The sequence below is a fragment of the Oncorhynchus keta genome, unplaced genomic scaffold, assembly GCF_023373465.1.
Source record: "Oncorhynchus keta strain PuntledgeMale-10-30-2019 unplaced genomic scaffold, Oket_V2 Un_contig_25732_pilon_pilon, whole genome shotgun sequence".
In the NCBI taxonomy this organism is placed as follows: Eukaryota; Metazoa; Chordata; class Actinopteri; order Salmoniformes; family Salmonidae; genus Oncorhynchus; species Oncorhynchus keta.
Window position 1 is genome coordinate 37,787 of NW_026284595.1, and position 23,716 is coordinate 61,502.

The window sequence follows — 23,716 nt, forward strand, 5'->3', positions numbered from 1 at the left end:
CACTCAGTAGGTATGGGAGTTTTTCAAAATTGGATATGTTTTCGAATTCTTTGTGGATCTGTGTGATCTGGGGGAAATATGTCTCTCTAATATGGTCATACATTGGGCAGGAGGTTAGGAAGTGCAGCTCAGTTTCCACCTCATTTTGTGGGCAGTGAGCACATAGCCTGTCTTCTCTTGAGAGCCATGTCTGCCTACGGCGGCCTTTCTCTCATCTCTCTCTCTCTCCTCTCTCTCTTCTCTTCTCTTCTCTCTCTCTCTCTCTCTCTTCTCTTCTCTATCCTCTCTCTCTCTCTCTCATCTCTCTCTCTTATCTCGCCCACCCTCGCTCCCTCCCGCCCAGTGTAAGGGCGTCCCTGGTTGGTTTCCATGGCTTGCCTTGCCGTAAAGTGAGGGAAAATGTCTGATTCCTGTCAGTGTTTCTATTCTTGATCCCGAACCAGGCGTTGTTCCGATATATCGCAAGAAGCATGGCTATTACAACCTTATACCAAGTTAAACACCACGCTGGGATGTGTTATTCTTCATCCAAGGGACTTTAACACGGGTAAGATGTCAAATATAGCCTAGTCTACAATGTAGTAAATCCGACGTAATAACGTTAGTGAGTATTCGGGTCGCTAGCTAACTTTATCTCACCAGGTACGTCCACTAAAAGCAGATGTGTAGATAAATTGTTGCTATTATTTTCCGACAAAAATGGCATTCATTTTTTACGTTTTAACGTTCTAACGTTCTTAGAACGTTGCCGATGTTGAAACAAAGTTGCGCCCTCGACGATCCAATGTTGTTGCCAGTTGCCACCCCGTCGATGTGTGTTGCTAGTTGGTACAAATTCCCTTGATGATGATGATGACTCAGTCACAGACAAGACACTGTAACATCTTCCTCACTCTAGCCTTTAGTTAGATGTTACCTGGCCTGTTCCACAATGTAATCTGGCCCAATCAAATCAAAATCAAATCAAATGTATTTATAAAGCCCTTCTTACATCAGCTGATATCTCAAAGTGCTGTACAGAAACCCAGCCTAAAACCCCCAAACAGCAAGCAATGCAGGTGTAGAAGCACAGTGGCTCGGAAAAACTCCATAGAAAGGCCAGAACCTAGGAAGAAACCTAGAGAGGAACCAGGCTATGAGGGGTGGCCAGTCCTCTTCTGGCTGTGCATGGTGGAGATTAGAAACCTAGAGAGGAACCAGGCTATGAGGGGTGGCCAGTCCTCTTCTGGCTGTGCCGGGTGGAGATTAGAAACCTAGAGAGGAACCAGGCTATGGGGGGTGGCCAGTCCTCTTCTGGCTGTGCCGGGTGGAGATTAGAAACCGAGAGAGGAACCAGGCTATGAGGGGTGGCCAGTCCTCTTCTGGCTGTGCCTGGTGGAGATTAGAAACCTAGAGAGGAACCAGGCTATGAGGGGTGGCCAGTCCTCTTCTGGCTGTGCCGGGTGGAGATTAGAAACCGAGAGAGGAACCAGGCTATGAGGGGTGGCCAGTCCTCTTCTGGCTGTGCCGGGTGGAGATTAGAAACCTAGAGAGGAACCAGGCTATGAGGGGTGGCCAGTCCTCTCTGGCTGTGCCGGTGGAGATTAGAAACCTAGAGAGGAACCAGGCGTGAGGGGTGGCCAGTCCTCTCTCTCTCTGGCTGTGCCAGGTGGATTTGACCTCTCCTGGGCCAGTCATTGGCCCAGGAGAATGAGCTGACAGCTCATGTCTGTAGAGTTTAAACTATGTATAATACAAGACAGTCATCATACATGATATAGGCAGTGGAAGTCACCATCACAATGACCCTGTCTGTCTGTCTGTCTGTCTGTCTGTCTGTCTGTTCGTCTGTCTGTCTGTCTGTCTGTCTGTCTGTCTGTCTGTCTGTCTGTCTGTCTAGTCTAACTAACCCAGTCTGTCTGTCTGTCTGTCTGTCTGTGTGTCTAGTCTAACTAACTCCAGTCTGTCTGTGTGTGTGTCTATAGGCCGAGTCTAAACTAACCCAGTCTGTGTGTCTAGTCTAAACTAACCCAGTCTGTCTGTGTGTGTCTAGTCTAAACTAACCCAGTCTGTCTGTGTGTCTCCTGTCCCCAGGTGCCTCCCTATCAGAGCCATGTCACTGGGCAGCAGGGGGAAGCAGTAGCAGCAGCGGAGGTAGAGGGTGTCAACCTCCCAGTGGAGGTGGCGTGGTCCTGGCCTACCTCCTCCCAGAGCTGGGCCGTTGCAGCCTGGTGCAGGGCCTGGAGAGAGCTGATCCTCTCCCTGGATAACACCCGCTGGAGACAGCTCTGCCTGGGCCTGCCCGAGTGTCCTCGACACCCCAACTGGCCCAGGTACTGAAGTGGAGATGGACGTTCTCTGAAACTACGAAAAGGTCCTCGTTGACATTCTCTAACCCCGTGTCTCTCTGTCTGCCCCCAGCCTTAATTCCTACCTGGAGCCCTCATCCTGGGAGAGCCCTGAGGCAGCACGCCATCGCCAGTCGCACCTGGTCCCGCCACGCCACCCTGAGCTCCAGCTCCTCCGCCTGCCTTCACCTGTTCCGCCGGAGGAAGGAGAGTGAGGGTGTGGCAGGTGGGGTCGGGCTGGAGCTGGAGACGCTGAGGGGGCGTTGGGGGTCGCTGGGTCGCATTTGACGATCGGGTGGTACTGCACCCGGGGTATGAGGAGCAGGCAGTTGGTGCTGAAGGTGATAACTGATTGGCTGCTGTTGTCTTGATGAGGTACCTCAGTTAGTATCTGATGACATAATGTCTAGTTAAACCTGTTAGTGATCTGTTATGCCTGTTAGTATCTGTTAGTACCTGTTAGTATCTGTTAGTATCTGTTAATGCCTGTTAATACCTGTTAGTATCTGTTAGTATCTGTTAATATCTGTTAGTATCTGTTAGTATCTGTTAGTATCTGTTAGTATCTGTTAATGTCTGTTAGTATCTGTTAATATCTGTTAGTATCTTTGTTAGTATCTGTTAGTATCTGTTAATACCTGTTAGTATCTGTTAGTATCTGTTAATGCCTGTTAGTACCTGTTATTATCTGTTAATGCCTGTTAGTACCTGTTAGTATCTGTTAATACCTGTTAGTATCTGTTAATACCTGTTAGTATCTGTTAATATCTGTTAATATCTGTCAATATCTGTTAATATCTGTTAGTATCTGTTAGTATCTGTTAATATCTGTTAATATATTAGTACCTTAATGCATGTTAGTATCTGTTAGTATCTGTTAATGCCTGTTAGTATCTGTTAGTACCTGTTAGTATCTGTTAATGCCTGTTAGTATCTGTTAGTATCTATCAATATCTGTTAGTATCTGTTAATATCTGTTAGTATCTGTTAATATCTGTTAATATATTAGTACCTTAATGCCTGTTAGTATCTGTTAATGCCTGTTAGTATCTGTTAGTACCTGTTAGTATCTGTTAATGCCTGTTAGTATCTATCAATATCTGTTAGTATCTGTTAATATCTGTTAGTATCTGTTAATATCTGTTAATATATTAGTACCTTAATGCCTGTTAGTATCTGTTAGTATCTGTTAATGCCTGTTAGTATCTGTTAGTACCTGTTAGTATCTGTTAATGCCTGTTAGTATCTGTTAGTATCTATCAATATCTGTTAGTATCTGTTAATATCTGTTAGTATCTGTTAATATCTGTTAATATATTAGTACCTTAATGCCTGTTAGTATCTGTTAGTGTCTGTTAGTATCTGTTAATATATTAGTACATTAATATCTGTTAGTATCTGTTAATATATTAGTATCTTAATGTCTGTTAATATCTGTTAATATCTGTTAATATCTGTTAGTATCTGTTAATATCTGTTAGTATCTGTTAGTATCTGTTAGTATCTGTTAGTATCTGTTAATATCTGTTAGTATCTGTTAATATCTGTTAATGCCCATTAGTATATGTTAGTATCTGTTAATGCCTGTTAGTACCTGTTAGTATCTGTTAATATCTGTTAATATCTGTTGGTATCTGTTAATATCTGTTAATATCTGTTAATATATTAGTATCTTAATGCCTGTTAGTATCTGTTAATGTCTGTTAGTATCTGTTAATATATTAGTATCTTAATATCTGTTAATATCTGTTAGTATCTGTTAATATATTAGTACCTTAATGTCTGTTAGTATCTGTTAGTATCTGTTAATATATTAGTACCTTAATGCCTGTTAGTATCTGTTAATATCTGTTAGTATCTGTTAATATATTAGTACCTTAATGCCTGTTAGTATCTGTTAATATCTGTTAGTATCTGTTAATATCTGTTAGTATCTGTTAGTATCTGTTAATATCTGTTAATATATGTTAATATCTGTTACTATCTGTTAATATCTGTTAGTATCTGTTAATATCTGTTAATGTCTGTTAGTATCTGTTAATATATTAGTACCTTAATGCCTGTTAGTATCTGTTAATATCTGTTAATATATGTTAATATCTGTTACTATCTGTTAATATCTGTTAGTATCTGTTAATATCTGTTAATATATGTTAATATCTGTTACTATCTGTTAATATCTGTTAGTATCTGTTACTATCTGTTAATATCTGTTAATATATTAGTGTCTGTTAATATCTTTTAGTATCATGTATTGTAATAAGATCTGCAATTTGATAGATGAAAATATTGACCTTTGACCCTGCCAGGTGCCTGTGGAGGTGGTGGGGTTAGGGAGGCTGGGGGACGTGGCTCTCCTGGTCAGTCTGGAGCAGCAGTGTCCCACAGCCAGGCTGTCCAACCTGGTCTTCATGCCTGCATGGTTCTCCTCCGTTGTATACAAGGTACATCCAATCAGATCACATTGTATACAAGGTACATCCAATCAGATCACATTTAGATCTCCCTCCTCCCTACCCTCCCTCTCCCTATACAAGGTACATCCAATCAGATCACATTTCGATCTCCCTCCTCCCTACCCTCCCTCTCCCTATACAAGGTACATCCAATCAGATCACATTTCGATCTCCCTCCTCCCTACCCTCCCTCCCCCTATACAAGGTACATCCAATCAGATCACATTTAGATCTCCCTCCTCCCTACCCTCCCTCTCCCAATACAAGGTACGTCCAATCAGATCACATTTAGATCTCCCTCCTCCCTACCCTCCCTCTCCCTATACAAGGTACATCCAATCAGATCACATTTAGAAAACCCTTTTTACAACAGAATATGTGACAGTCCCTCTCCCTCCTCCTGCCTTCTACCTCCTCCCTCCTCCTCCTGCCCTCTACCTCCTCCCTCTCCCTATACAAGGCACATCCAATCAGATCACATTGAGATCTCCCCCCTCCCTACCCTCCCTCTCCCTATACAAGGTACATCCAATCAGATCACATTTAGAAAACCCTTTTACAACAGAACAGAATGTGACAGTCCCTCTCCCTCCTCCTGCCTTCTACCTCCTCCCTCCTCCTCCTGCCCTCTACCTCCTCCTGCCCTCTACCTCCTCCCTCCCACTCCTACCCTCTACCTCCTCCCTCCTCCTCCTGCCCTCTACCACCTCCCTGCCCTCTACCTCCTCCTGCCCTCTACCTCCTCCCCCCCTCCTGCCCTCTACCTCCTCCCTACCCCCTACCTCCTGCCCTCTCCCTCCTCCTTCCTCCTCCTGCCCTCTACCTCCTCCCTCTACCTCCTCCTTCATCCTCCTGCCCTCTACCTCCTCCTTCCTCCTCCTGCCCTCTACCTCCTCCCTCTACCTCCTCCTTCATCCTCCTGCCCTCTACCTCCTCCTTCATCCTCCTGCCCTCTACCTCCTCCTTCACCCTCCTGCCCTCTACCTCCTCCCTTTCTCTCCTACCCTCTACTCCCTCCTCCCTCCACCTCCTACCCTCTACATCCTCCCTCCTCCTCTTACCCTCTACTCCCTCCTGCCCTCCACCTCCTGCCCTCCTACCCCTACCCTCTACATCCTCCTGCCCTCCACCTCCTGCCCTCTACATCCTCCTACCCTCTCCCTCCTACCCTCTACTCCCTCCTCCCCCTCCTGCCCTCTACCTCCTCCCTACCCCCTACCTCCTGCCCTCTCCCTCCTCCTTCCTCCTCCTGCCCTCTACCTCCTCCCTCTACCTCCTCCTTCATCCTCCTGCCCTCTACCTCCTCCTTCCTCCTCCTGCCCTCTACCTCCTCCCTCTACCTCCTCCTTCATCCTCCTGCCCTCTACCTCCTCCTTCACCCTCCTGCCCTCTACCTCCTCCCTTTCTCTCCTACCCTCTACTCCCTCCTCCCCTCCACCTCCTACCCTCTACATCCTCCCTCCTCCTCTTACCCTCTACTCCCTCCTGCCCTCCACTTCCTGCCCTCCTACTCCTACCCTCTACATCCTCCTGCCCTCCACCTCCTGCCCTCTACATCCTCCTACCCTCTCCCTCCTACCCTCTACTCCCTCCTGCCCTCCACCTCCTGCCCTCTACATCCTCCTGCCCTCTATCTCCTCCCTCTCCCTCCTACTCCTCTACCTCCTCCCTCCTCCTCCTGCCCTCTACATCCTGCCTCCACCTCCTGCCCTACATCCTCCTGCCCCCTCTATCTCCTCCTTCTCCCTCCTACCTCTACCTCCTCCCTCCTCCTCCTGCCCTCTACATCCTCCTGCCCTTACATCCTCCCTCTCCCCTCCTACCTCCTCTACCTCCTCCCTCCTCCTCCTACTCCTCTACCTCCCTCCACCCTCCTGCCCTCTACATCCTCCCCTGCCCTCTCCCTCCTACCCTCTACATCCTCCTACCCTCTACCTCCTCCCTCTCTCCCTCCTGCCCTCTACCTCCCTCCTCCTCCTCCCACCCTCTACTCCCCTCCACCTCCTACCCTCTACTCCCTCCGGCCCTCCACCTCCTGCCCTCATCATCCTCCTGCCCTCTCCCCTCTCCCTCCACCAGACGTCGTCAGGTCATGTCCAGTTGGACAACTGTAATTTCGAGGAGCTCAGCTGCAGATCCGAGGGCCAGGAACCTGCCACGCCCGCTTCTGTTCATTTCTCACAGGGAAGCTCCACCCACTTCCTGGGCGTGGCCCTCAGCCTGTTGGATAGCTGTGATTTCTCAGGAAGTGATTAGGCGTCCGTGACGGCTGATGGCGCTCCAGTGATGGAGCGGAACTGCCTGTAAACACTTGGCACTCTCTGGGCCGAATCACCGCATCCTGGACCTCGCCTGGGAGCGGTAGCCCAGCTGGGGACACACCTTGGACGGGCATTCAGGAGCCACACAGCCCCCTGGGGCTACCATCACCCTGGAGGACTGGAGCAAAGGAGAAACGGAGAGCAGGGAGGAGAGGAGGAGGAGGAGGAGGAGGGGAGGAAGGAGTGTGTCAGGATACTGTGATTGAGGACGGCTGGAGCGACAGCGCTCCTAGTGACGAGGAAGAGGAAGAGGAGGAGGGAAAAGGAGAGGAAGGTTCAGGACAAGGCATAACAGTGTAAACCACAGACTGGCCCACAGTCACCACGGCTCTCTCATCTCCTCAGACCCAACCAGGACGTCTCCCCGACTTCCCCTCGCTGACCCTGAAGTGAGAACCCTGACCGAGGAGCTCCGACGCGACCCCGGGGCCCAGGCGTTGATCGAGACGGTGCAGGGGTGCGTGCTGAGGCGCTGCCTGTTTCGGGGACGGCAAGGGCGGGTGTGCACGTGTGTAACCACGGAAACGCCAGGTTGGAAGGAAACGTGTTCGGGGCTGACTTATGCCGTGCGCTGCATCCAGAACGCCACGGTAACCAGATAGGGCTGCCGATCTGATATGATGGGTTGGTTGATTGATTGAAGGGTTGATTGATGGGTTGGTTGATTGGTTGATGGGTTGATTGATGGGTTGGTTGATTGTTGATGGGTTGATTCATTGAATTGATGGGTTGGTTGATTGGTTGATGGGTTGATGGATTGGATTGATTTGATTAATGGGTTGATGGGTTTGTATTGATGGTTGGTTGATTGATGGGTTGATGGGTTGGTTTGGTTGGGTTTGTTGATGGGTTGGTTGGTTGATTGGTTGTTGGTTTGTTGTGGGTTGGTTGATGGGTTTGTTGATGGGTTGGTTGGTTGATGGGATTTGGTTGGTTGATGGGTTGTTGGTTGGTTTTGTTGATGGGTTGGTTTGTTGATGGGTTGGTTGATGGGGTTGATGGGTTGGTTTGTTGATGGGTTGGTTTGTTGATGGGTTGGTTGATGGGTTGTTGATGGGTTGGTTGGTTGATGGGTTGGTTGATGGTTTGTTGATGGGTTGGTTGATTGATGGGTTGGTTTGTTGATGGGTTGGTTGGTTGATGGGTTGGTTGGTTGATGGGTTGGTTTGTTGATGGGTTGGTTGATTGATGGGTTGGTTGGTTGATGGGTTGGTTTGTTGATGGGTTGTTTGTTGATGGGTTGTTTGTTGATGGGTTGGTTGGTTGATGGGTTGGTTTGTTGATGGGTTGGTTTGTTGATGGGGTTGGTTGGTTGATGGGTTGGTTGGTTGTTGATGGGTTGGTTGGTTGATGGGTTGTTGGTTGATGGGTTGGTTGGTTGATGGGTTGGTTGGTTGATGGGTTTGTTGTTGATGGGTTGGTTGATTGATTGATGGGTTGGTTGGTTGATGGGTTTGTTGATGGGTTGGTTGATGGGGTTGGTTGGTTGATGGGTTGGTTGGTTGATGGGTTGGTTGGTTGATGGGTTTGTTGATGGGTTGGTTGGGTTTGTTGATGGGTTGGTTGGTTGATGGGTTGGTTGATGGGTTGGTTGATGGGTTGCTGGGTTGATGGGTTGGTTGGTTGATGGGTTGGTTGGTTGATGGGTTGGTTGGTTGATGGGTTGGTTGATGGGTTTGTTGATGGGTTGGTTGGTTGATGGGTTGGTTGGGTTGATGGGTTGGTTGGTTGATGGGTTGGTTGGTTGATGGGTTGGTTTGTTGATGGGTTGGTTGGTTGATGGGTTGGTTTGTTGATGGGTTGGTGGGTTGATGGGTTGGATTGGTTGGTTGATGGGTTGGTTGGTTGATGGGTTGGTTGGTTGATGGGTTGGTTGGTGTTGATTGATGGGGGTTGGTTGATGGGTTGGTTGGTTGATGGGTTGTTGGTTGGTTGATGGGTTGGTTGGTTGATGGGTTGGTTGGTTGATGGGTTGGTTGATGGGTTGGTTGGTTGATGGGTTGGTTGGTTGATGGGTTGGTTGGTTGATGGGTTGGTTGATGGGTTGGTTGGTTGATGGGTTGGTTTGTTGATGGGTTGGTTGATGGGTTGGTTGGTTGATGGGTTGGTTGGTTGATGGGTTGGTTGGTTGATGGGTTGGTTGGTTGATGGGTTGGTTGTTGATGGGTTGGTTGGTTGATGGTTGGTTGGTTGATGGGTTGGTTGGTTGATGGGTTTGGTTGGTTGATGGGTTGGTTGGTTGTTGATGGGTTGATGGGTTGGTTGATGGGTTGGTTGGTTGATGGGTTGGTTGGTTGATGGGTTGGTTGGTTGATGGGTTGGTTTGTTGATGGTTTTGGTTGATGGGTTGGTGGGTTGATGGGTTGGTTGGTTGATGGGTTGGTTGGTTGATGGGTTGGTTGGTTGATGGGTTGGTTGGTTGATGGGTTGGTTGATGGGTTGGTTGGTTGATGGGTGGGTTGGTTGATGGGTTGGTTGGTTGATGGGTTGGTTGATGTGGTTGGTTGATGGGTTGGTTGATGGGTTGGTTGGTTGATGGGTTGGTTGATGGGTTGGTTGGTTGATGGGTTGGTTTGTTGATGGTTGGTTGGTTGGTTGGTTGGTTGATGGGTTGGTGGTTGATGGGTTGGTTTGTTGATGGGTTGGTTGATGTTTGTTGGGTTGGTTGGTTGATGGGTTGGTTGGTTGATGGGTTTGTTGGTTGATGGGTTGGTTGGTTGATGGGTTGGTTGGTTGTTGGTTGATGGGTTGGTTGGTTGATGGGTTGGGTTGGTTTGTTGATGGGTTGGTTGGTTGATGGGTTGGTTGGTTGATGGGTTGGTTGGTTGATGGGTTGGTTGGTTGATGGGTTGGTTTGTTGATGGTTGGTTGATGGGTTGGTTGGTTGATGGGTTGGTTGGTTGATGGGGGTTGATGGGTTGGTTGGTTGATGGGTTGGTTGGTTGATGGGTTGGTTGGTTGATGGGTTGGTTGGTTGATGGGTTGGTTGATGGGTTGGTTGGTTGATGGGTTGGTTGATGGGTTGGTTGGTTGATGGGTTGGTTGATGGGTTGGTTGGTTGATGGGTTGGTTGGTTGATGGGTTGGTTGATGGGTTGGTTGGTTGATGGGTTGGTTGGTTTGATGGGTTGGTTGGTTGATGGGTTGGTTGGTTGATGGGTTGGTTGATGGGTTGGTTGGTTGATGGGTTGGTTGGTTGATGGGTTGGTTTGTTGATGGGTTGGTTGGTTGATGGGTTGGTTGGTTGATGGGTTGGTTGGTTGATGGGTTGGTTGGTTGATGGGTTGGTTTGTTGATGGGTTGGTTGGTTGATGGGTTGGTTTGTTGATGGGTTGGTTGGTTGATGGGTTGGTTTGGGTTTGGGTTGGTTGATGGGTTGGTTGGTTGATGGGTTGGTTGGTGATGGGTTGGTTGATGGGTTGGTTGGTTGATTGGGTTGGTTGGGTTGATGGGTTGGTTGATGGGTTGGTGGGTTGATGGGTTGGTTGGTTGATGGGTTGGTTGATGGGTTGGTTGGTTGATGGGTTGGTTGGTTGGTTGATGGGTTGGTTGGTTGATGGGTTGGTTGGTTGATGGGTTGGTTGATGGGTTGGTTGGTTGATGGGTTGGTTGATGGGTTGGTTGGTTGATGGGGGTTGGTTGGTTGATGGGTTGGTGGGTTGATGGGTTGGTTGGTTGATGGTTTGGTTGATGGGTTGGTTGGTTGATGGGTTGGTTGGTTGATGGGTTGGTTGGTTGATGGGTTGGTTGGTTGATGGGTTGGTTGGTTGATGGGTTGGTTGGTTGATGGGTTGGTTGATGGGTTGGTTGGTTGATGGGTTGGTTGGTTGATGGGTTGGTTGATGGGTTGGTTGGTTGATGGGTTGGTTGGTTGATGGGTTGGTTGGTTGGTTGATGGGTTGGTGATGGGTTGGTTGATGGTTGGTGGATGGGTTGGTTGATGGGTTGGTTGGTTGATGGGGGTTGGTTGGTTGATGGGTTGGTTGGTTGATGGGTTGGTTGGTTGATGGGTTGGTTGGTTGATGGGTTGGTTGGTTGGTTGGTTGATGGGTTGGTTGGTTGATGGGTTGGTTGATGGGTTGGTTGGTTGATGGGTTGGTTGGTTTGTTGATGGGTTGGTTGGTTGATGGGTTGGTTGGTTGATGGGTTGGTTGATGGGTTTGTTGGTTGATGGGTTGGTTGGTTGGTTGGTTTGTTGATGGGTTGGTTGATGGGTTGGTTGGTTGATGGGTTGGTCGGTTGATGGGTTGGTTGGTTGATGGGTTGGTTGGTTGATGGGTTGGTTGGTTGATGGGTTGGTTGGTTGATGGTTGGTTTGGTTTGGGTTGGTTGGTTGATGGGTTGGTTGGTTGATGGGTTGGTTGGTTGATGGGTTGGTTGGTTGATGGGTTGGTTTGTTGATGGGTTGGTTGGTTGATGGTTGATGGGTTGGTTGGTTGATGGGTTGGTTGGTTGATGGGTTGGTTGGTTGATGGGTTGGTTGGTTGATGGGTTGGTTGATGGGTTGGGGTTTGGTTGGTTGGTTGATGGGTTGGTTGGTTGATGTTGGTTGATGGGTTGGTTGGTTGATGGGTTGATGGGTTGGTTTGGTTGGTTGATGGGTTGGTTGGTTGATGTGATTGGTTGGTTGATGGTTGGTTGATGGGTTGGTTGGTTGATGTTGGTTGATGGGTTGGTTGGTTGATGGGTTGGTTGGTTGGTTGATGGGTTGGTTGGTTGATGGGTTGGTTGGTTGGTTGATGGGTTGGTTGGTTGATGGGTTGGTTGGTTGATGGGTTGGTTTTGGTTGTTGGTTGATGGGGTTGGTTGGTTGATGGGTTGGTTGGTTGATGGTTTGGTTGATGGTTGGTTGATGGGTTGGTTGGTTGATGGGTTGGTTGGTTGATGGGTTGGTTGGTTGATGGGTTGGTTGGTTGGTTGATGGGTTGGTTGGTTGATGGGTTGGTTGGTTGATGGGTTGGTTGATGGGTTGGTTGATGGGTTGGTTGGGTTGGTTGATGGGTTGGTTGGTTGATGGGTTGGTTGGTTGATGGGTTGGTTGGTTGATGGGTTGGTTGTTGATGGGTTGGTTGGTTGATGGGTTGGTTGGTTGATGGGTTGATGTTGGTTGGTTGGTTGATGGGTTGGTTGGTTGATGGGTTGGTTGGTTGATGGGTTGGTTGTTGGTTGATGGGTTGGTTGGTTGATGGGTTGGTTGGTTGATGGGGTTGGTTGATGGGTTGGTGGGTTGATGGGTTGGTTGGTTGATGGGTTGGTTGGTTGATGGGTTGGTTGGTTGATGTTGGTTGGTTGGTTGATGGGTTGGTTGATGGGTTGGTTGGTTGATGGGTTGGTTGGTTGATGGTTGGTTGGTTGATGGGTTGGTTGGTTGGTTGATGGGTTGGTTGGTTGATGGGTTGGTTGGTTGGTTGATGGGTTGGTTGGTTGATGGGTTGGTTGGTTGATGTTGGTTGGTTTGTATTGGTTGGTTGGTTGATGGGTTGGTTGGTTGGTTGATGGGTTGGTTGGTTGATGGGTTGGTTGGTTGATGGGTTGGTTGGTTGATGGGTTGGTTTGTTGTTGATGGGTTGGTTGGTTGATGGTTGGTTGGTTGATGGGTTGGTTGGTTGAAGGGTTGGTTGGTTGATGGGTTGGTTGGTTGATGGGTTGGTCGGTTGATGTATATATCCTCCTTAACTGAATGTGTTTTAGATGAGTAATGTACACTACCGGCCAAAGGTTTAGACCCCATAGTCATTCCAGGGGTTTTCTACATTGTAGAATAATAGTGAAGACATCAACACTATGAAATAACACATATGGAATCATGTAGTAACCAAAAAAAAAGTGTTAAACAAATCAAAATATACTTGAAATTTGGAGATTCTTCAAATAGCCACCCTTTGCCTTGATGACAGCTTTGCACACTCTTGGCAATGTGTGGGTTGGTTGGTTGTATTGGTTTGTTTGTGGTTTTGCGTGTGTGTGTGCGTGTGTGTGTGTGCGTGATGTGCGTGTGTTTCCAGATTGTGATGCTCCATAATGAGGTGTGTGAGTGTCGTGCGTCGGGGGCGTGTTCCTCGTCTGTCGTCTCAGGGTCTGATCGCTGACAACAACATCCACTCAACGGGAGGCGGGGCTCGACATCCGCAAGGGGGCGGACCCCATTATCCTGGTAGTTCTATTCATTCTATTTCACATCTCTGATGTCATCATATCTGTCCTGTTCATCTCTGATGTCATCATATCTGTCCTGTTCATCTCTGATGTCATCATATCTGTCCTGTTCATCTCTGATGTCATCACATCTGTCCTGTTCATCTCTGATGTCATCATATCTGTCCTGTTCATCTCTGATGTCATCATATCTGTCCTGTTCATCTCTGATGTCATCATATCTGTCCTGTTAATCTCTGATGTCATCACATCTGTCCTGTTCATCTCTGATGTCATCATATCTGTCCTGTTCATCTCTGATGTCATCATATCTGTCCTGTTCATCTCTGATGTCATCATATCTGTCCTGTTCATCTCTGATGTCATCATATCTGTCCTGTTCATCTCTGATGTCATCACATCTGTCCTGTTCATCTCTGATGTCATCACATCTGTCCTGTTCATCTCTGATGTCATCATATCTGTCCTGTTCATCTCTGATGTCATCATATCTGTCCTGTTCATCTCTGATGTCATGATCTGTCCTGTTCATCTCTGATGTCATCATATCTGTCCTGTTCATCTCTGATGTCATCATATCTGTCCTGTTCATCTCTGATGTCATCATATCTGTCCTGTTAATCTCTGATGTCATCATATCTGTCCTGTTCATCTCTGATGTCATCACATCTGTCCTGTTCATCTCTGATGTCATCATATCTGTCCTGTTCATCTCTGATGTCATCACATCTGTCCTGTTCAATCTCTGGTGTCAAATCATATCTGTCCTTTCATCTCTGATGTCACAGCAACTTGTCAAATGGGTCTGTCAAATCATGTCTGTCTGTCTGTTCATCTGTCAGTCATCTGGTTACAGGACATGGTGATCTGTCTGTCTGTCTGTATTGGTCTGTCTGTTGTCTGATGTCTGTCTGTCCTCTAATCATGTCATCTGTCCTGGTCTTTGATGTTCACAGGACATGGTCTGTCTGTCTGTCTGTCTGTCTGTCTGTCTGTCATCATGTCTGTCCTGTTCATCTCTGATGTCATCATATTGTCCAGGACATGGTGATCTGTCTGTTCATCTCTGTCTGTCTGTCTGTCTGTCTGTCTGTCTGTCTGTCCTGTTCTGTCATCTCTGATGTCATCATATCTGTCCTGTTCATCTCTGATGTCATCACATCTGTCTGTTCTGTCTGTCTGTCTGTCTGTCTGTCTGTCTATCTGTCTGTCATCTGGTAGAAGTTACAGGACATGGTGATCTGTCTGCCTGTCTGTCTGTCTGTCTGTCTGTCTGTCTGTCTGTCTGTCTGTCTGTCATCTGGTAGGTTTGTGTATTTTGCTGACATGGTCTGTCTGTCTGTCTGTCTGTCTGTCTGTCTGTCTGTCTGTCTGTCTGTCTGTCTGTCATCTGGTAGAAGTTACAGGACATGGTGATCTGTCTGTCTGTCTGTCTGTCTGTCTGTCTGTCTGTCTGTCTGTCTGTCTGTCATCTGTAGAAGTTACAGGACATGGTGATCTGTCTGTCTGTCTCTCTATCTGTCTGTCTGTCTGTCTGTCTGTCTGTCTCTGTCTGTCTGTCTGTCTGTCTGTCTGTCTGTCTGTCTGTCTCAGTGGGAGACATGGTGATCTCCAGGGAGGGTTCCAACAACCTGATCTATAACAACTGTCTACATTCTGTTCCGTCTGTGTCGTCTGGAGGAGGGTCTACATTCTGTTATGTCAGGTAGGAGGGGGTCTACATTCTGTTCTCTAGGAGGGGAGTCTCATTCTCTGAACCTGGTCTGTCTCATTCTGTTATGTCAGGTCTGTCTACATTCTGTCTCTCAGGTCTGTCTCATTCTGTCAGGTCTGTCTCATCTCTGTCTGTCAGGTAGGATAGTCTGTCTGTTATATCAGGTCTGTAGTCACATTCTGTTATAGTCAGGTCTGTCTACATTCTGTCTCTGTCTGTCTCTCTGTAGTCTACATTCTGTCTCTGTGTGTCTCTGTCTCTACATTCTGTTCTCTCTGTGTCTCATTCTGTTATGTCAGGTAGGAGGGGTAGTCTACATTCTGTTATGTCTAGGAGTGTCTCTACATTCTGTTATACAGGAACCCTGTGTCTCTGTCTGTCTCTGTCTACATTCTGTGTCTCTGTCTACTCTGTTGTGTCTCTCTGTCTCTATGTTCTCTCTGTGTGTCTCTGTCTGTTCTGTTATCTCTGTGTCTCTACATTCCTGTTCTCTCTAGGAGGGGAGGGTCTACATTCTCTCTCTCTCTGTTGTCTCTCTACATTCTGTTATCTCTGTCTCTGTCTAGGATGGGTAGTCTCATTCTGTTCAACAGGAACCCTGTGGTCAGGTAGGAGGGGGTAGTCTACATTCTGTTCTAGTCAGGTAGGGAGGGTAGTCTACATTAGTCAGGAACACTGTGGTCTAGGGGGGGTCTCATTCTATAGTCTAGGAGGGTCTGTGTCTGTCTCAGGTAGGAGGGGTAGTTACTATAGTCAGGTAGGAGGGTAGTCTCATTCTGTTATGTCTGTAGGAGGGTAGTCTCTCTGTTATAGTCTGTGTCTCATTCTGTTATACAGGAACCCTGTCTCTGTGTCATTCTGTTATAGTCTCTAGTCTACATTCTGTAGTCTCTCTGTCTCTCATTCTGTGTCTCTGGGTAGTCTCATTCTGTATAGTCAGGTCTCTCGGTAGTCTCTCTGTGTCTCTGTCTCTCTGTAGTCTCATTCTGTTATAGTCAGGTAGGAGGGGTAGTCACATTCTGTTATAGTCAGGTAGGAGGGAGTCTACATTCTGTTATAGTCAGGTAGGAGGGGTAGTCTACATTCTGTTATAGTCTAGGAGGGGGGTAGCATTCTGTTATACAGGACCCTGTGGTCAGGTAGGAGGGTAGTCTACATTCTGTTATACAGGAACCCTGTGGTCAGGTAGGAGGGTAGTCTACAATGTTCAAGGAACCCTGTGGTCAGGTAGGAGGGTAGTCTACATTCTGTTATAGTCAGGTAGGAGGAGGGGAGTCTACCTGTTATAGTCAGGTAGGAGGGGGTAGTCTACATTCTGTTATAGTCAGGTAGGAGGGGGAGTCTACATTCTGTTATAGTCAGGTAGGAGGGGGTCTACATTCTGTTATACAGGAACTCTGTGGTCAGGTAGGAGGAGGGGGTCTACATTCTGTTAAACAGGAACCCTATGGTCAGGTAGGAGGAGGGGGTCTACATTCTGTTATACGGGAATCCTGTGGTCAGGTAGGAGGGGTAGTCTACATTCTGTTATAGTCAGGTAGGAGGGGTAGTCTACATTCTGTTATAGTCAGGTAGGAGGGGGTAGTCTACATTCTGTTATAGTTAGGTAGGGGTAGTCTACATTCTGTTATAGTCAGGTAGAGAGGGGTAGTCTACATTCTGTTATACAGGAACCCTGTGGTCAGGTAGGAGGGAGTCTACATTCTGTTATAGTCAGGTAGGAGGGGTAGTCTACATTCTGTTATAGTCAGGTAGGAGGAGGTAGTCTACATTCTGTTATAGTCAGGTAGGAAGTCCATTCTGTGGTCAGGTAGGAGGGGGTAGTCTACATTCTGTTATAGTCAGGTAGGAGGGGTAGTCTACATTCTGTTATAGTCAGGTAGGAGGGGTAGTCTACATTCTGTTATAGTCAGGTAGGAGAGGGGTCTACATTCTGTCTACAGTCTACATTCTGTTATAGTCAGGTAGGAGGGGTAGTCTACATTCTGTTATACAGGAACCCTGTGGTCAGGTAGGAGGGGTAGTCTACATTCTGTTATACAGGAACCCTGTGGTCAGGTAGGAGGGGGTAGTCTACATTATGTTATACAGGAACCCTGTGGTCAGGTAGGAGGGGGTAGTCTACATTCTGTTATAGTCAGGGAGTCTACATTATGTTATAGTCAGGTAGGAGGGGGTAGTCTACATTCTGTTATAGTCAGGTAGGGAAGTCTACATTCTGTTATAGTCAGGTAGGAGGGGGTAGTCTACATTCTGTTATACAGAACTCTGTGGTCAGGAGGAGGGGGTCTACATTCTGTTAAACAGGAATATGGTCAGGTAGGAGGGGGTAGTCTACATTCTGTTATACAGGAATCCTGTGGTCAGGTAGGAGGGGTAGTCTACATTCTGAACCCTATAGTCAGGTAGGAGGGGGTAGTCTACATTCTGTTATACAGGAACCCTGTGGTCAGGTAGGAGGGGGTAGTCTACATTCTGTTATAGTCAGGTAGGAGGGGGTAGTCTACATTCTGTTATAGTCAGGTAGGAGGAGGGGTAGTCTACATTCTTTTATACAGGAACCCTGTGGTCAGGTAGGAGGGGGTAGTCTACATTCTGTTATCTGTTATAGTCAGGAGGGGGGTCACATTCTGTTAACAGGAACATTCTGTGGTCAGGTAGGGAGGGGTAGTCTACATTCTGTTATAGTCAGGTAGGAGGGTAGTCTACATTCTGTTATAGTCAGGTAGGAGGGGTAGTCTACATTCTGTTCATACAGGAACCCTGTGGTCAGGTAGGAGGGGTAGTCTACATTCTGTTATAGTCAGGTAGGAGGGGTAGTCTACATTCTGTTATAGTCAGGTAGGGAGGGAGTCTACATTCTGTTATAGTCAGGTAGGAGGGGGTAGTCTACATTCTGTTATAGTCAGGTAGGAGGGGTAGTCTACATTCTGTTATAGGAACCCTGTGGTCAGGTAGGAGGGGTAGTCTACATTCTGTTATACAGGAACCCTGTGGTCAGGTAGGAGGGGGTCTACATTCTGTTATAGTCAGGTAGGAGGAGGGGTCTACATTCTGTTATAGTCAGGTAGGAGGGGTAGTCTACATTCTGTTAACATGAACCCTGTGGTCAGGTAGGAGGGGGTAGTCTACATTCTGTTATACAGGTACTCTGTGGTCAGGTAGGGGGGGGTCTACATTCTGTTATACCCTGTGGTCAGGTAGGAGGGGTAGTCTACATTCTGTTATAGTCAGGTAGGAAGGGGTCTACATTCTGTTATAGTCAGGTAGGAGGGGGTAGTCTACATTCTGTTATAGTCAGGTAGGAGGGGGTCTACATTCTGTTATAGTCAGGTAGGAGGGGGGTAGTCTACATTCTGTTATAGTCAGGAACCCTGTGGTCAGGTAGGAGGGGCGTCTACATTCTGTTATAGTCAGGTAGGAGGGGTAGTCTACATTCTGTTATACAGGAACCCTGTGGTCAGGTAGGAGGGGGTAGTCTACATTCTGTTATAGTCAGGTAGGAGGGGTAGTCTACATTCTGTTATAGTCAGGTAGGAGGGTAGTCTACATTCTGTTATAGTCAGGTAGGAGGGGTAGTCTACATTCTGTTATAGTCAGGTAGGAGGGGGTAGTCTACATTCTGTTAGCACAGGAACCCTGTGGTCAGGTAGGGGGGAGTCTACATTCTGTTATAGTCAGGTAGGAGGGGTAGTCTACATTCTGTTATAGTCAGGTAGGAGGAGGTAGTCTACATTCTAGTTAGGGGGTCTACATTCTGTTCAACAGGAACCCTGTGGTCAGGTAGGAGGGGGTAGTCTACATTCTGTTATAGTCAGGTAGGAGGGGGTAGTCTACATTCTGTTCAACAGGAACCCTGTGGTCAGGTAGGAGGGGGTAGTCTACATTCTGTTCAACAGGAACCCTGTGGTCAGGAACCATTCTGTTATGGTCAGGTAGGAGGGGGTAGTCTACATTCTGTTATACAGGAACCCTGTGGTCAGGTAGGAGGGGGTCTACATTCTGTTATAGTCAGGTAGGAGGGGTAGTCTACATTCTGTTATAGTCAGGTAGGAGGGGTAGTCTACATTCTGTTATAGTCAGGTAGGAGGGGTAGTCTACATTCTGTTATAGTCAGGTAGGAGGGGTAGTCTACATTCTGTTATACAGGAACCCTGTGGTCAGGTAGGAGGGGGTAGTCTACATTCTGTTATAGTCAGGTAGGAGGGGAGTCTACATTCTGTTATGGTCAGGTAGGAGGGTAGAACATTCTGTTATAGTCAGGTAGGAGGGGGTAGTCTACATTCTGTTCAACAGGAACCCTGTGGTCAGGTAGGAGGGGGTAGTCTACATTCTGTTATAGTCAGGTAGGAGGGGGTAGTCTACATTCTGTTATAGTCAGGTAGGGTCAGGGGAGTCTACATTCTGTTATAGTCAGGTAGGAGGGGTAGTCTACATTCTGTTATAGTCAGGTAGGAGGGGTAACATTCTGTTATAGTCAGGTAGGAGGGGTAGTCTACATTCTGTTATAGTCAGGTAGGAGGGGTAGTCTACATTCTGTTATAGTCAGTCTACATTCTGTTATACAGGAACCCTGTGGTCAGGTAGGAGGGGTAGTCTACATTCTGTTATACAGGAACATTCTGTGGTCAGGTAGGAGGGGGTAGTCTACATTCTGTTATAGTCAGGTAGGAGGGGTAGTCAGGAACATTCTGTTATAGTCAGGTAGGAGGGGTAGTCTACATTCTGTTATAGTCAGGTAGGAGGGGTAGTCTACATTCTGTTATAGTCAGGTAGGAGGGGTAGTCTACATTCTGTTATAGTCAGGTAGGAGGGGGTAGTCTACATTCTGTTATAGTCAGGTAGGAGGGGAGTCTACATTCTGTTATAGTCAGGTAGGAGGGGGTAGTCTACATTCTGTTATACAGGAACCCTGTGGTCAGGTAGGAGGGGTAGTCTACATTCTGTTATACAGGAACCCTGTGGTCAGGTAGGAGGGGTAGTCTACATTCTGTTCATACAGGAACCCTGTGGTCAGGTAGGAGGGGTAGTCTACATTCTGTTATAGTCAGGTAGGAGGAGGGGGTAGTCTACATTCTGTTATAGTCAGGTAGGAGGGGGTAGTCTACATTCTGTTATAGTCAGGTAGGAGGGGAGTCTACATTCTGTTATAGTCAGGTAGGAGGGGTAGTCTACATTCTGTTATACAGGAACTCTGTGGTCAGGTAGGAGGAGGGGGTCTACATTCTGTTAAACAGGAACCCTATGGTCAGGTAGGAGGGGTAGTCTACATTCTGTTATAGGTCCTGTGGTCAGGTAGGAGGGGTAGTCTACATTCTGTTATAGTCAGGTAGGAGGGGTAGTCTACATTCTGTTATAGTCAGGTAGGAGGGGGTAGTCTACATTCTGTTATACAGGAACCTGTGGTCAGGTAGGAGGGGTAGTCTACATTCTGTTATACAGGAACCCTGTGGTCAGGTAGGAGGGGGTAGTCTACCCTGTTCAACAGGAACCCTGTGGTCAGGTAGGAGGGGTTGTCTACATTCTGTTATAGTCCCTCAAGGGGGTAGTCTACATTCTGTTCCCTCAGGTCAGGGGTAGTCTACATTCTGTTATAGTCAGGTAGGAGAGGGAGTCTACATTCTGTTATAGTCAGGTAGGAGGGGTAGTCTACATTCTGTTATACAGGAACTCTGTGGTCAGGTAGGAGGAGGGGGTCTACATTCTGTTAAACAGGAACCCTATGGTCAGGTAGGAGGGGGTAGTCTACATTCTGTTATACAGGAATCCTCAGGTTAGTCTACATTCTGTTATACAGGAACCCTGTGGTCAGGTAGGAGGGGTAGTCTCCCTCCCTACAGGAACCCTGTGGTCAGGTAGGAGGGGGTCTACATTCTGTTATAGTGTGGTAGGAGGAGGGGTAGTCTACATTCTGTTCCCTCCAAGGGGTGGTCTACATTCTGTCCCTCCCCTCCCCCTGTGGTCCAAGGGGGTCTCCATTCTGTTATACAGGAACCCTCTAGTCAACCTTCTCCCTCCCTCCCTCCCTCCCTCCCTCCCTCCCTCCAACCTTCTCCCTCTCCCTCCCTCCAACCTTCTCCCTGTCCCTCCCTCTCCTTCTCCCTCTCCCTCCCTCAACCTTCTCCCTCTCCCTCCCTCAACCTTCTCCCTCTCCCTCCCTCAACCTTCTCCCTCCCCCCTCCTCCCTCCCTCCCCTCCCTCTCCCCTCCCTCTCTCCCTCCCTCCAACCTTCTCCTCTCTCTCTCTCCTTCCCTCCAACCTCCCCCTCCCTCCCTCCAACCTTCTCCCTCTCCCTCCCTCCAACCTTCTCCCTTTCTCTCCTTCCTCCCCTCCCTCCAACCTCTCCCTCTCCTCCCTCCCTCCCCTCCCTCTCTCTCCCTCCCTCCAACCTTCTCCCCTCTCTCTCCTCCCTCCCTCCCCCTCCCTCTCTCCTTCCCCTTTCCTCTCCTCCCTCCCTCTCCCTCCCTCCAACCCTCCCCCTCTCCTTCCCTCTCTCCTCCCTCCCTCCCTCCAACTTTCTCCCTTGCCCTCCTTCCCTCCAACCTCCCTCCCTCCCCTCCCTCTCTCTCTCTCCTCCAACCTCCCTCCTCTCCTTCCTTCCCTCCTCTCTCTCTCCTCCTCCCCTCTCCCTCTCTCTCCCTCCCTCCAACCTTTCTCCCTTCTCTCTCCTTCCCTCCAACCTCCCTCCCTCTCTCCCTCTCCTCCCTCCAACCTCTCCCTCTCTCTCTCCTTCCCTCCAACCTTCTCCCTCTCTCTCTCCTTCCCTCCTTTCTCCCTCCCTCCCTCTCCCTCCCTCCAACCCTCCCTTCTCTCTCCCTCCCCTCCAACCTTCTCCCTCTCTCTCCTTCCCTCCAACCTCCCTCTCCCTCCCTCCAACCTTCTCCCTCCTTCTCTCAACCTCCCTCCCTCCAACCTCCCTCCCTCCTCCCTTTCTCTCCTCCTCTCCTCCAACCTCCCTCTCTCTCTCCTCTCCTCCCTCCCTCCCTCTCTCCCTTCTCTCCTCCCCCCTCCCTCTCTCCTCCCTCCAACCTTCTCCCCCTCTCTCTCTCCTTCCCTCTCTCCGCCCCCTCCCTCTCCCCTCCCTCCAACTTTCTCCCTTGCTCTCTCCTCCAGGGATTCCTCCAACCTCCCTCCCTCCAGAGGGGTCCCTCTCTCTCTCCTTCCCTCCAACCTCCCTCTCTCTCTCCTTCCACACTCTCCCCTCTCTCAACCTCTCCTTCCCTCTCTCTCCTCCCTCCCTCTCTCAACACTCTCTCCTTCCCTCCAACCTCCCTCCCTCTCAGCCCTCCTCACCTCCAACCTACTACACTCCCACGCAGCAACACACACACTCCTCCAACCTTCTCCACACGCTCCTTCCTCCACACCTCCCTCTCTCACCCTCCACGCCAACACTCACAGCAACACCTGAGAACACAGCAACACACACACACACACACACACACCTCACACACACGCAGCACAACACACACAGCAACACACGCAGCAACACTTCTCCCAACCTGCACAAAATCTTGACTGAAATGCAAAAAGTACTTAATGAATGAAATGTATTATTAGTGATATTATGTAAATGTAAGTACTTTAATGCTTCTATCCCTCCCTCCCTCACCTCCAAGAATCCTCCCTCTCTGCCCCTCTCTCCCTACTCCAGTGGTAACCATATCTTCCAGCAGCAGGGATTGCTGTGAATGAGAACGGCAGAGGGGTGATAGTCGTACTTACACACACACACACACACACACACACACACACACACACACACACACACACACACACACACACACTCCAGAGACACACACAGGCAGCAACAACCACGACACACGCAGCAAACACACAGCAGCACACACACACACGCACACACGCAGTAAACACGCACACACGCAGCAACACACACACGCAGTCCTGAGGAACAACAACACACATCTGCCATGGTTACTCTGACGGGTGGTGGTGGGGGGACAGAGGCCGTGGACTCATAGAGGGAAACCACATCTACAGTGAGTAATACACTTCCAACACACGCAGCAACACACGTCAACCTGTCCAAAATCTCTGTCTGAAATGTTACGGGGTGGTTAATGAATGAAATGTATTATTAGTGAAATATTACAGTGAGTAATATCCACTTCCTGTGATCGCTGGGGTGCAGACATCACTTCCTGTCCTCCTCCCTCTGTCATGGCTACTCTGACGGGGTGGTGGTGGGGGAGAGAGGCCGTGGACTCATAGAGGGAAACCACATCTACAGTGAGTAATACACTTCCTGTTCGCTGACGTCACTTCCTGTCCTCCTCCTCTCTGTCATGGCTACTCTGACGGGGTGGTGGTGGGGAGAGAGGCCGTGGACTCATAGAGGGAAACCACATCTACAGTGAGTAATACACTTCCTGTTTGCTGACGTCACTTCCTGTCCTCCTCCTCTCTGTCATGGCTACTCTGACGGGGTGGTGGTGGTGGTGGGGGAGTAATACAGAGGCTCTGTCATGGGACTCAAGAGGGAAACCACATCTACAGTGAGTAATACACTTCCTGTTTGCTGACGTCACTTCCTGTCCTCCTCCTCTCTGTCATGGCTACCTGACGGGGTGGTGGTCCTGGACCAAGGGAAACCACATCTCTGTCACTTCCTGTTTGCTGCTCACTTCCTGTCCTCCTCCTCTCTGTCATGGCTATTCTGACGGGGTGGTGGTGGGGGAGAGAGGCCGTGGACTCATAGAGGGAAACCACGTCTACAGTGAGT

At 48.7% G+C, this 23,716-nt stretch overlaps 1 pseudogene; it reads left to right on the forward strand.

Annotated features, from left to right (window-relative positions):
- The first annotated feature begins 2,144 nt into the window (after positions 1–2,144).
- LOC127922443 (F-box only protein 10-like) overlaps positions 2,145–23,716 on the forward strand; it is a 36,731-nt pseudogene continuing 15,159 nt past the window's right edge.